The sequence below is a fragment of the Phyllostomus hastatus genome, unplaced genomic scaffold, assembly GCF_019186645.2.
Source record: "Phyllostomus hastatus isolate PE091 unplaced genomic scaffold, TTU_PhHast_1.1 phas_contig_38, whole genome shotgun sequence".
In the NCBI taxonomy this organism is placed as follows: domain Eukaryota; kingdom Metazoa; phylum Chordata; class Mammalia; order Chiroptera; family Phyllostomidae; genus Phyllostomus; species Phyllostomus hastatus.
In genome coordinates, this window is record NW_025333869.1 from 19,607,210 (window position 1) to 19,616,806 (window position 9,597).

Consider the following 9,597-nt stretch of genomic DNA (forward strand, 5'->3'; position numbering starts at 1 on the left):
CAATTTGGTTTGGAGGCCAGCACTCAATCCACTGAGACACACCAGCGAGGGCTGTGTCTTGTAATTTTCTGAGTACAGGTTTTTTACATTCTTGGTAAATTTATTCCTCAGTATCTTATTCTTTTTTGAAGCATGCGAATGGCATTGTTTCCTTAATTTCCATTTCTAATAGTTCATTACTGGTATATAAAAATACAAAAACTGAGCTACCAAATCTGTAAGAGCAGTCCAACCCATACTGAACAGTTCTTTACTTGCAAATTACTTGGGGTCTTAATCATCTTCTTTTTTATCATGTTTCTTTCTTCTTTTTGCCTTTCTCAATCTCTTCCTCTTCATCCTCATCCTCATCATCTTCATCTTCACCAGATTCTCCATCACATCCAAATTCTTCTTTCTTCCCACTGACTTCATGCACATCCTCTTCCTCTTCTACATCTTGTCTTCAATCTCATCTTCTTCATCATCAAACTTTTCCTTCCCATCATCCTCAGCCTCCTCATTCTCTTCATTTTCTACTTCTTCATCCTTCTCTTCTTTGCCCTCACCATGTGTTCAGCGTCTGAGTCAGGGGCTTCTCGCTGCTTTCAGGTATAGCGCCCAGGTAGGCCAGCTGGGGCAGGAGCTAGAAGGCTCTCTAGGTGTTCAGGTTAGTAACAGGTAAACAGGTACACAGATCCAGGCTTTTCAGAAATTCCAGCTTTTTCAATGGTTCCAAGGTGCTAATATCTTTCAGCTTATTTTCACTTAAGTTTAGATTTGAAAGTTTTTTTTTCCTACATGTCCAGACCTCCATGTAGTCTATTGTCACTGAGCTAAAGCTTTTTCAATTTGGTAGTTTGGGGAGATTTAAAACTGAAATCAAGCCTACATTTATTAAACTGAATAACTTTAAGGTCACACAGTCAGCTGTTATGTCCTCAATTTTCCCCTCATTTCTTTTGCAATTATCCAGGACAAGTGCTTGAACTTGAGACGAGGGTCTGGCAGAGGCATGGCCCACCCGCATGGGAAGGGGGAACTGTGGCTCCTGCCCTGTCCAGGAAAGCCAATCTAGTTCTCCCACGTATCTGCATTTTTAATTCCTCAGCTAATCCCAATGTGCAGTCTGGCTTAAGAACCACCATTTCAGAGAAAAAAAAGTTTGGTTAGTGTTAATAGCCAAGTGAATTTTAACTGAAGTTAAATAACTTGACTTTGCCTTCTTAGGAATTTGATTTGGTTCTGATTGTGATTATACCTCTTATGGATAAAATTTAGGATACTCAGTTAAATTTCAATTTTAGATAAATAATCAATCAATCAATAATTTATTTTTAAATTTAATAATTTATTGATTGGTTATTTATCTAAATAATCAATATAAATAATTTATTGATTGACTGATTATCAATTAGATAATCAATGACTAGAGAAAGTTTTGGCCTAAATATTGCAGGTGACATGCTTATCCTAAACATTATTGGTTGTTTTTCTGAAATTCAAATTTAGTTGAGTATCTTGTGTTTTCTTCATTAAATCTGGCTGACTTACTGTGTTATACTGTAGGATACTCTGATTTTCTGAAGTGTTCCCCTGCTGTTGCTGTGGGTTAATCTCACATTTATAGTAGATTTGAGCCTCAGCTTCTCTCTGCCCAGGAGAGAAGACTGCAGTCCTCAGCCTGTTACAGAACAGAACAAGGGGGGCCTAGGACAATATACTATTATTGAAAGAAGGCCCCGGGTCCGTTATGTCCACCTCCAGAGGAAAGACGTCTCTCAATGCCAGAGATTTGTGAAAAGGAAAGGAAATGTTTATTTAATGCTATACTAACTTAAAGTAGTGTCCTAATGTCTTTATCAAAAATCCTAAAGTCCCTAAAAACACTCACAAACACAGTCACAGTCCTTCCTTCCCCCTTTGCCTAGTCCAGAGTACCGTATCTCAGGAAAGGAAATAGAAGTCCACAGCTCAGGCAGTCCTCTGGTTCTTCCCAGTTAGTACCCCCTCTCGACTGGGAGACCTCCCTGGGTTCCCGGCACCCTTGGCTGAGTCGCCAGGATCTCTGCTAAAACCAGGTGGTGGTTCCCCTTCTAAAGCTGTGGGGGTCCCCACTCTGTCCAGGCCTCGTGGTTCTCCCTCTCAGGGCTGCAGGAAGGGGAGAGTCCCCACTCCGCCAAAGCCGCGTGGTTCTCCCCTTCTCAGGGCTGCGCATGGCTCTCCTTCCTAAAGCAGCATGGTTCTCCTTCTCAGGGCTGTGCATGGTTCTCTCCCCTAAAGCAGCATGGTTCTCCCTCATCAAAGCAGCATGGTTTTTCCCAATGGCCGCCAAGTCTGGGTTTTAAATCCCCACGCCAATCTTCCTCTGCAGCCTCATTTCCGACTCCTCCCACACTCGGCTTCACATGCCAGAACTGTATCCTTCCAGCTTTACTGGGTTGCCATCTTGAGTCTGGGCAGGCGTGGCTCCATGTCCTGGAGCCAATCTTCTCCGAGCTCCCACGCAGGCGCTGTAGCTTGGGGGATCTGCCCCCAGTCACATCTTGTTGGGGAAGTTACTTCCATTCCCCTGGCTCAGAGATGATCACAGCTATTTAACATATCTAAGCGACCAGCCAAAGGCTATAGATATGTTAAATGACCACGCCAGAGGGTAGCTGCAGGGCTGTTGCTATGCAAAACAGATCTCAATGGCCCTGCTCCATTTGTCCCTTCCCCCAACCCACACCGTTGGGGGGGTGGGGTGGAGACACCTTAAAATCTCCTGGACACCTTAAGTTCTGGACCCCATTTCAAATGCCCACTTGGGGTCCCCCCTCTTGGCTGCACCCTGTAACAAGCCTTCTGAAATAAGTGCACAAAGGAACTTTAACAACACTTCATCACGTCTTGGTGGCCCTTTGGCCCACCCTAACTATAACAGGGTACAGCCAAGAGGGAGCCCCAAATAGGGATTTGTAATGGTGTCCAGAACTCAAGATGTCCAGGAAATATTAGAAAAATATACAGGATGTCCTCACCATTCCCCGCCGCCCCCCCCAACTCCACAAGGCTAGGCTGGGGGATGGGACACATGGAGCAGGGCCATTGGGAGCTGTGTTGTATGGCAACAGCTTTGCAGCTAACCTCTGGTGTGGTTATTTAACATATCTATAACCATTAACTGGTCTCATAGATATGTTAAATAGCTGTGGCCCTGCTTTGAGCCAGGGGGATGGAAGTGACTTCCACCTAAGATGTAACTGGGAGGCAGCTCCCCCTGGTTATAGTGCCTGCATGAGAGCTTGGAGAAGATTGGTTCCCTGCCATGGGGCCACACCTGCCCAGATTTAGGATGGCAGCCCAGTAAAGCTGGAAGAATACAGGAATGCTGGCAGGTGTAACTGAGTGTGGGAGGAGTTGGAAATGGGGCTACAGAGGAAGATTGGCACGACGATTTAAACCCAGGCACGGCAGCCATGTGAGGGGAGAACCATGTGGCTTTGGCAGAGTGGGGACCCCACAGCTTTGGCAAGAGTGAGGACCACGTGGCTTTGGGGTTCTCCCTTTTGCAATGTGGCTTAGGAAGCAGGAGAGGCTTTGCCTGGAAGAAAAGGGGTGAAAGGACTCTTGCTGGTGGGCCATGAGAAGATGCCACATGGCTTTGGATTAACTGGAGATCATGATGGTGACACGGCTCATGGTGCTGAGAGCCCGAATCATGGACTTCTACTTCTTTTCCTGAAATATGGTACCCTGGACTGGGCAGAGGGAGAAGGAAGGACTGTGTGCATCTTTGGGTGTCCTAAAGGACTTTAATACTTTAATGAAGATGTTAAGTCACTACTCTAAGTCTGTATATCTTTAAATAAATAATTACTTTCTTTTTCACAAATCTCTGGCATTGAGAGACATCTTTCTTCTGGCAGTGGACATAGCGAACCTAGTGAGGGGTCCTTTCGGTAATAGTGTATTGTACAACTCCCCCCTTGGCTCTGTTCTGTAACATAACTTCTGTTGTGGGAAGCTTTTAGTTCCTAATGGCCACAAAGTATGTAGTAGCCTCCTTAGGCATAGAGAGAGAAGCTTCTAGCACTTTGATATGTCAGGGAACTAAACTGTACACTCTGCAGTAGGCTTTTGTTCAGACAGTAGTCACTTGTGCCCCGTTAGTTATGCATAGGCAAGGGAGATTAACACTCATTATCCTGAAAAAAAAAAAAGATACAACAGGGCATCTTGTTGGGGGGTTTTAATGTATATGTGTGTGTTTAGAAAATGCCATTTCTCCCTTTAGTAGTCAGACTCAGTGAGGGTGAGCCAATTTGTGCAAGTTGCCCGGTGAGGGTTTCTTGTATGTAAACACATTTTGACCACAGGTTCAGTTGCTTGAAACTTGAACTTAGGTGCAACTAGTGATATCAATTGGCATGGCTCTGCCCATGGCATTATGGTAGGAAAGAACCCCCAGGAATCCAAAAAGGACCTATCAGAAAGGAAACAGGTTGGTTTTTCAGAACCAATAAGGTGTTAGAAGCCCCACTGGTTTGAAAGACTCCCTTCCTCATCCCCCCACCCCCCACACACACTCCCAGTGTGCTCTGAGGAACAATATCAAAGCACATGGGTGAGAATCTGGAAGAAATGAAGCCTTAGGCCCCAGTGTGGGACCCTACTGTAACTTGGACCAGTAAGAGCTTCCCAACAGACCACCTGAACCAACTTTGCTGCACTGGCTTCCAAATCTGACATCTTGTGGCAGCATCTGGCAATGACAGCAGAGAGCTGAGATTGTTCTTTGTCCACCTGGTGCTAGGAAGCAGGACTGAAAGAGCAAGGTTCTTGGACAGCACAGGGGAGGACGGAGAACTCAGGAGGGAGAGCCTGGAAGTCCTGTGCATAAGGGTAGGGGCTTGCTGAGGCAATTATGAGGCGTCTCCTGACTTCACATCATCGTTTTACCCCTTTCTGTGAGAAGTTGGCAAATTACTGCATCTTTTTTTTTGCCTATTTCTTTATCAGCAAAATGATAATAACAATAGTACTTATCCCCTAAGGTTGTTGTGAGGATTAAGTGAGTTAATGCTTGTTAGAATAATGCTTGGCACAAAGTAAGTGTTCAGTAAGTGGTGGGGGCTGATGTTCTAGAAAAGATAAAATCGGATGAGGCTATACTGGCACCCAGATGAGTGGCTACCACAATGAGCTCCAAGACAGATATCATGTTTCTCACTTTGCAAATGACGTGATTGAGTTTCAGAGAATGGAAGTGACTTGTTCCATGTAGACAGATGTGATTTGAAATCTAGTCTTCTGATCTGACTTGCATTTCCTGGAAGCTTGAAATTACCTAACCTAAAACCAAGGTCTCCGTGATTCTTCAGCCATGATCAGGGACAGATGCAAAGTTATTTTTATGGAAAATAAATCTGAAGCTGCACATTACCCCACAGGAGAAAAAAAGCCCTGCCCTGGCTGGTTGGCTCTGTTAGTTGGAGCATCAGCCCATACACTAAACGGTTGTGGGTTCAATCCCCGGGTGGGGCACATATGGCAGGCAACCGATCAGTTTCTCTCTCACATCGATGTTTCTCTTTCTTTCCCCCTCTCTCTCTCTCTCTCTCTCTCTCTCTCTCCCCCCCCCCACCCCCAAAACCATTTCTCTCTCTCATCAGTAAAACATATCCTCTCAGGTGAGGATTTTTAAAAAAGCCCTATTTATATCACCTCTGATTTTTTCCCCTTGAATCCATTATTTCTTTTCCATCTTCAGTGCCTCTGCCTTGGTTTAACCCTCAACGCTTGCCTGCACTCTAACTGATCCTTTTGGCTGCTGACCTCCCCTCCATGCATCTAGAAGGGTGATCTTTCTAAATTGTACCCCCACCTTGAGCCTTCAGTGTCTCTCCATCTCCTGTGAGACTATCCAGGCTGTTTAGCTGTGTACAGCCAGTCCCCAGTCTCCTGCTGAGCTGCTTTTCCTGCTACTGCACCAAGAGCTAGGTTTTCTTTCTTTCTGTTCCCAAAGCTTTTGGACACTTCCATGGCACCACTCACTGTGTTGTAGTGTAATTGTTGTTTGTTAACAGTCATTCCAGCAGACTGAATTCACTGGAGGCAGAGATCGTATCTAATCCACTGGGGTCCCCTTAGTGACTAGCATGGCACCAGGCTAGGAAGTGTTGATGAAAGGGACAGATCACCCTTGGGGCTCATTTAAGATACAGAAGGGGGCACTTCTTGAGTTTAGAGTCAAATGCAATTCCTCATTGGATCATAGGTAGTATAAAAGAGATGAGGAGAAAACAAATGGCTCATTATACACTATACTGATGTACCAATTCCTATCTTTTAAGAAACCTAAACATTGCAAAAAATATTATTGCCTGAATTCGTTGAGGTACTTAGTGGTGATGTGGGTGAGCAACAACTCAAGCTGGAAAGTTTAGGCAGGTTCCAAGTGGCAGGTCAGAAGCCAGAATAGTGGGGTACTCTAAAGACTTATATGGTCATGTTGGGGGCATCAGCAGCAACATACCAATTCTTCTGCTCGATGGCGGTACAATAGAGAGGTTAGACGCTGCTAACCAGATTATCTCAATTCAATCCTAGCTTAATTGCATTACCTGTGTGACCTTGGCCAACCTCTGCAGCCTCTCCGTGACAGAGTTTACTTATATCTAAACTGGGATAGTAATGGCATCACTCACAATGTTGTTGTATAGGGTTAACACCTACAAAGTGCTAAGAGCAGTGTTCGGCAAGCTGTGAGTGCTATGCATGTTTTAGCTCTGTTATCACCAAGCAGAAAGCTCAGTCCTATTCTGGAAACTGGCCACCATAAAAATCAGGTGCTCCAAAGAACAAGGGTCTTCCTTCTCTTCACCCACCCAGATGCCCCACACCCATGCACACCATTCCTACAATTCTTTTGCACACATTAGGAGTAGCCCTGCTCTGAAAAGAGGCGATCCTCCTTTCCTTTTTCCATAGAGCAGGTAAACGAGCCATATTTTCTGTCAGAGTAATTGAATCTTTACCATCTGACCAATAGATCACTGTAATGCATTTGGCCCCAGTGCGCTGACTCCCCTGTTTCACCCCTTGGCACTGCAAGTTTAAAAACAAAAGCTTTCTGAGCTTTGAGTTATGTCTACTTGCTATTTCTGTTGCTCAGCTGTACTGAAGAATGTTCCATCTCAGGCTCTTTCATTGTAGGCACTGAAGGTTTTTTTCCTGATGTATTGCTTAAATTGCATCAATTGCTTAATGATATATAGAGTGCATTTCCTAGCACTTTTCCATTAATGTCTCCTGAGTGGACTAGCTCAGGAGCAAAATGTGTTCTATTTTCTCTTTCTGTGCCTTGCCTTACCCACCTCTGATTCTGAATAGAGAGAGCACTGGGTTCCATGACAGGAGAGGACCTGGGCTCTGGATCCTGATTTTCTTTTCTTTTCTTTTCTATTTTTTTAAAAAAGATTTACTTATTTTCTTATTTTTAGAAAGAGGGAAAAGGAGGGAAAAAGAGAGGGAGAGAAACATGGATGTGTAAGGGAAAACACCAGTCGATTGCCTTTAGCTAGCCCCAAACCAGGGACCTGTCCTGCAACCCAGACATGTGCCCTGGCCAGAAATCTCCTCTCTGTCAGTGGAGAGATGCCCAACACACTGAGCCATACCAGTTAGGGCTGGATCCCAATTTTCTTAAATTTTTTTTATTTTACTTTTTCCATTACTATTTAACCCCCTACACACCCCTCCTCCCCTGCAATCACCACCCTGTTGTCCAAGTCCATGAGTCCTTTCACCTCTTTGCTCAATACCCTCATGCCCTAACTTCCCCGCTAAACAATAGTTGTCAGCTTGTTCTTTATCTACAAGTCTGTCTCTATTTTGCTTATTAGTTCAGTTTGTTCATTAGATTCCACATATGTGTGAAATTCATATGGTATTTGTCTTTCTCTGGCTGGCCTGTTTCATTTAGCATAAGGTTCTCCACGTCCATCCATGCTGTTGCAAAGGGTAAAATTTTCTTCTTTTTTATGGCCAAGTAGTATTCCATTGTATAAATGTACCATAATTGTTTTATCTACTCATCTACTGATGGACACTTGGGCTGCTTCCATATCTTGGTGATTGTAAATAATGCTGCAATGAACATAGGGGTACTTATGTTCTAAAAAGTTTTTGCACAGCAAAGGAGAGCATCAACAAAATAAAAAGACAACCCACAGAATGGGAGAAAATATTTGCCAATGATTCTGATAAGGGGTTAATTAATATCCAACTTACAAAACTCAACACCAAAAAAAACAAACAATCTAGTTAAAAAATGGGCAAAGGACCTGAATAGACATTTCTACAAAGAGGACATACAGATGGCCAATAGACATATGAAACGATGCTCGACATCAGTTATCATCAGGGGAGTAAATTAAAAGCACAATGAGATATCACCTCATACTGTTCAGAATGGCTATCATCAATAAATTAATAATTTCTGGTTGGGTTGTGGAGAAAAGGGAACTCTTTTGCACTGTCTGTGGGAATACAGACTTGTGCAACCACTGTGGAAAGCAGTATGGAGATACCTCAAAAAATTAAAAACGCATGTGCCTTTTGACCCAGTGATCCCACTTCTGGGAGTATATCCGAAGAAACTCAAAACACTAATCTGATTTTCATCTATCAACTGCATGAACTTGAGCATTCCTTTTATCTTTTGGGGCCCAGGGTCTTTCATTGAAGCAGATATCTTATTGCTAAGGATACTTCCAGCTCAAGATTCTTTGATGCTTCAGCTCTTCTCTCCACTCTTGACTCAGAGCTGACTGTTCATTAGCCTCTTAAAAGGGGTGGCAGGGAGAGCCCCCATCTGCTGCAGTGGAGGGAGATTCAAGAGTGCCAGGTAGAGATATGATGCCAGATTGCTCAGCCTGTTGGTCTTCCCTCCAAGATGGGTTCTACTGATGCAAAAGATCCAAGTGTTCCTAATGGAATAGATAATGATCACTTCTTGTATAACCATTTTGGGATCTGGAGATCTTAGCTGGTTGCCAGTTAATCAATATTTCAGTGAGACTAAGGGCAGCTCCTGCACCACTGTGATGTGCAGCATAGGGTTGGGTGCACTGCAAATGTTTACTCAATATTTTTGAATAATGTGATAAATCAGTGGTAGGATATGGCTTCTGAGAAACCTAGTGCCACTTAGTCAGGCTGCTTTAAAAGAAGCATGTTACTAGAATGAGGGAGGTGATGGCCTCACTGTAGCATGCTGTAGAAATCACATCTAGAATTAAGTTTCATATTGATTACCCACTAAAGCTCCATGAGAGTTGGGATGGTGCCTTTTTTTTTTTTTGCTACTCTATTACCAGTAAAAGCATTGTCAGATACCAGGCTTGCAATAAACATGTTGCGGGGGACAGAAGATGGCAGCTTTACTCCAGGCAGCATTTTTCTCGGCTTCTGTGAAGAAGAGGGAAACTCGCGGATCGGTGGAGGAACAGAACAAGTGGACTAGGTTACTGAATCACTTTTGAAAGCAGGACATCAAAAATTATTGCAATCCCGGAAAAACCAGACGGTAAGGAGACTGCTTCAGGACAAAAGGGGCCCAAGGATCAGTGC

General features: G+C 43.9%; 1 pseudogene; it reads right to left on the minus strand.

The window, feature by feature from the left end:
- Positions 1 to 307: 307 nt before the first annotated feature.
- LOC123821153 lies at positions 308 to 1,009 on the minus strand (annotated as a pseudogene).
- Positions 1,010 to 9,597: the final 8,588 nt, after the last annotated feature.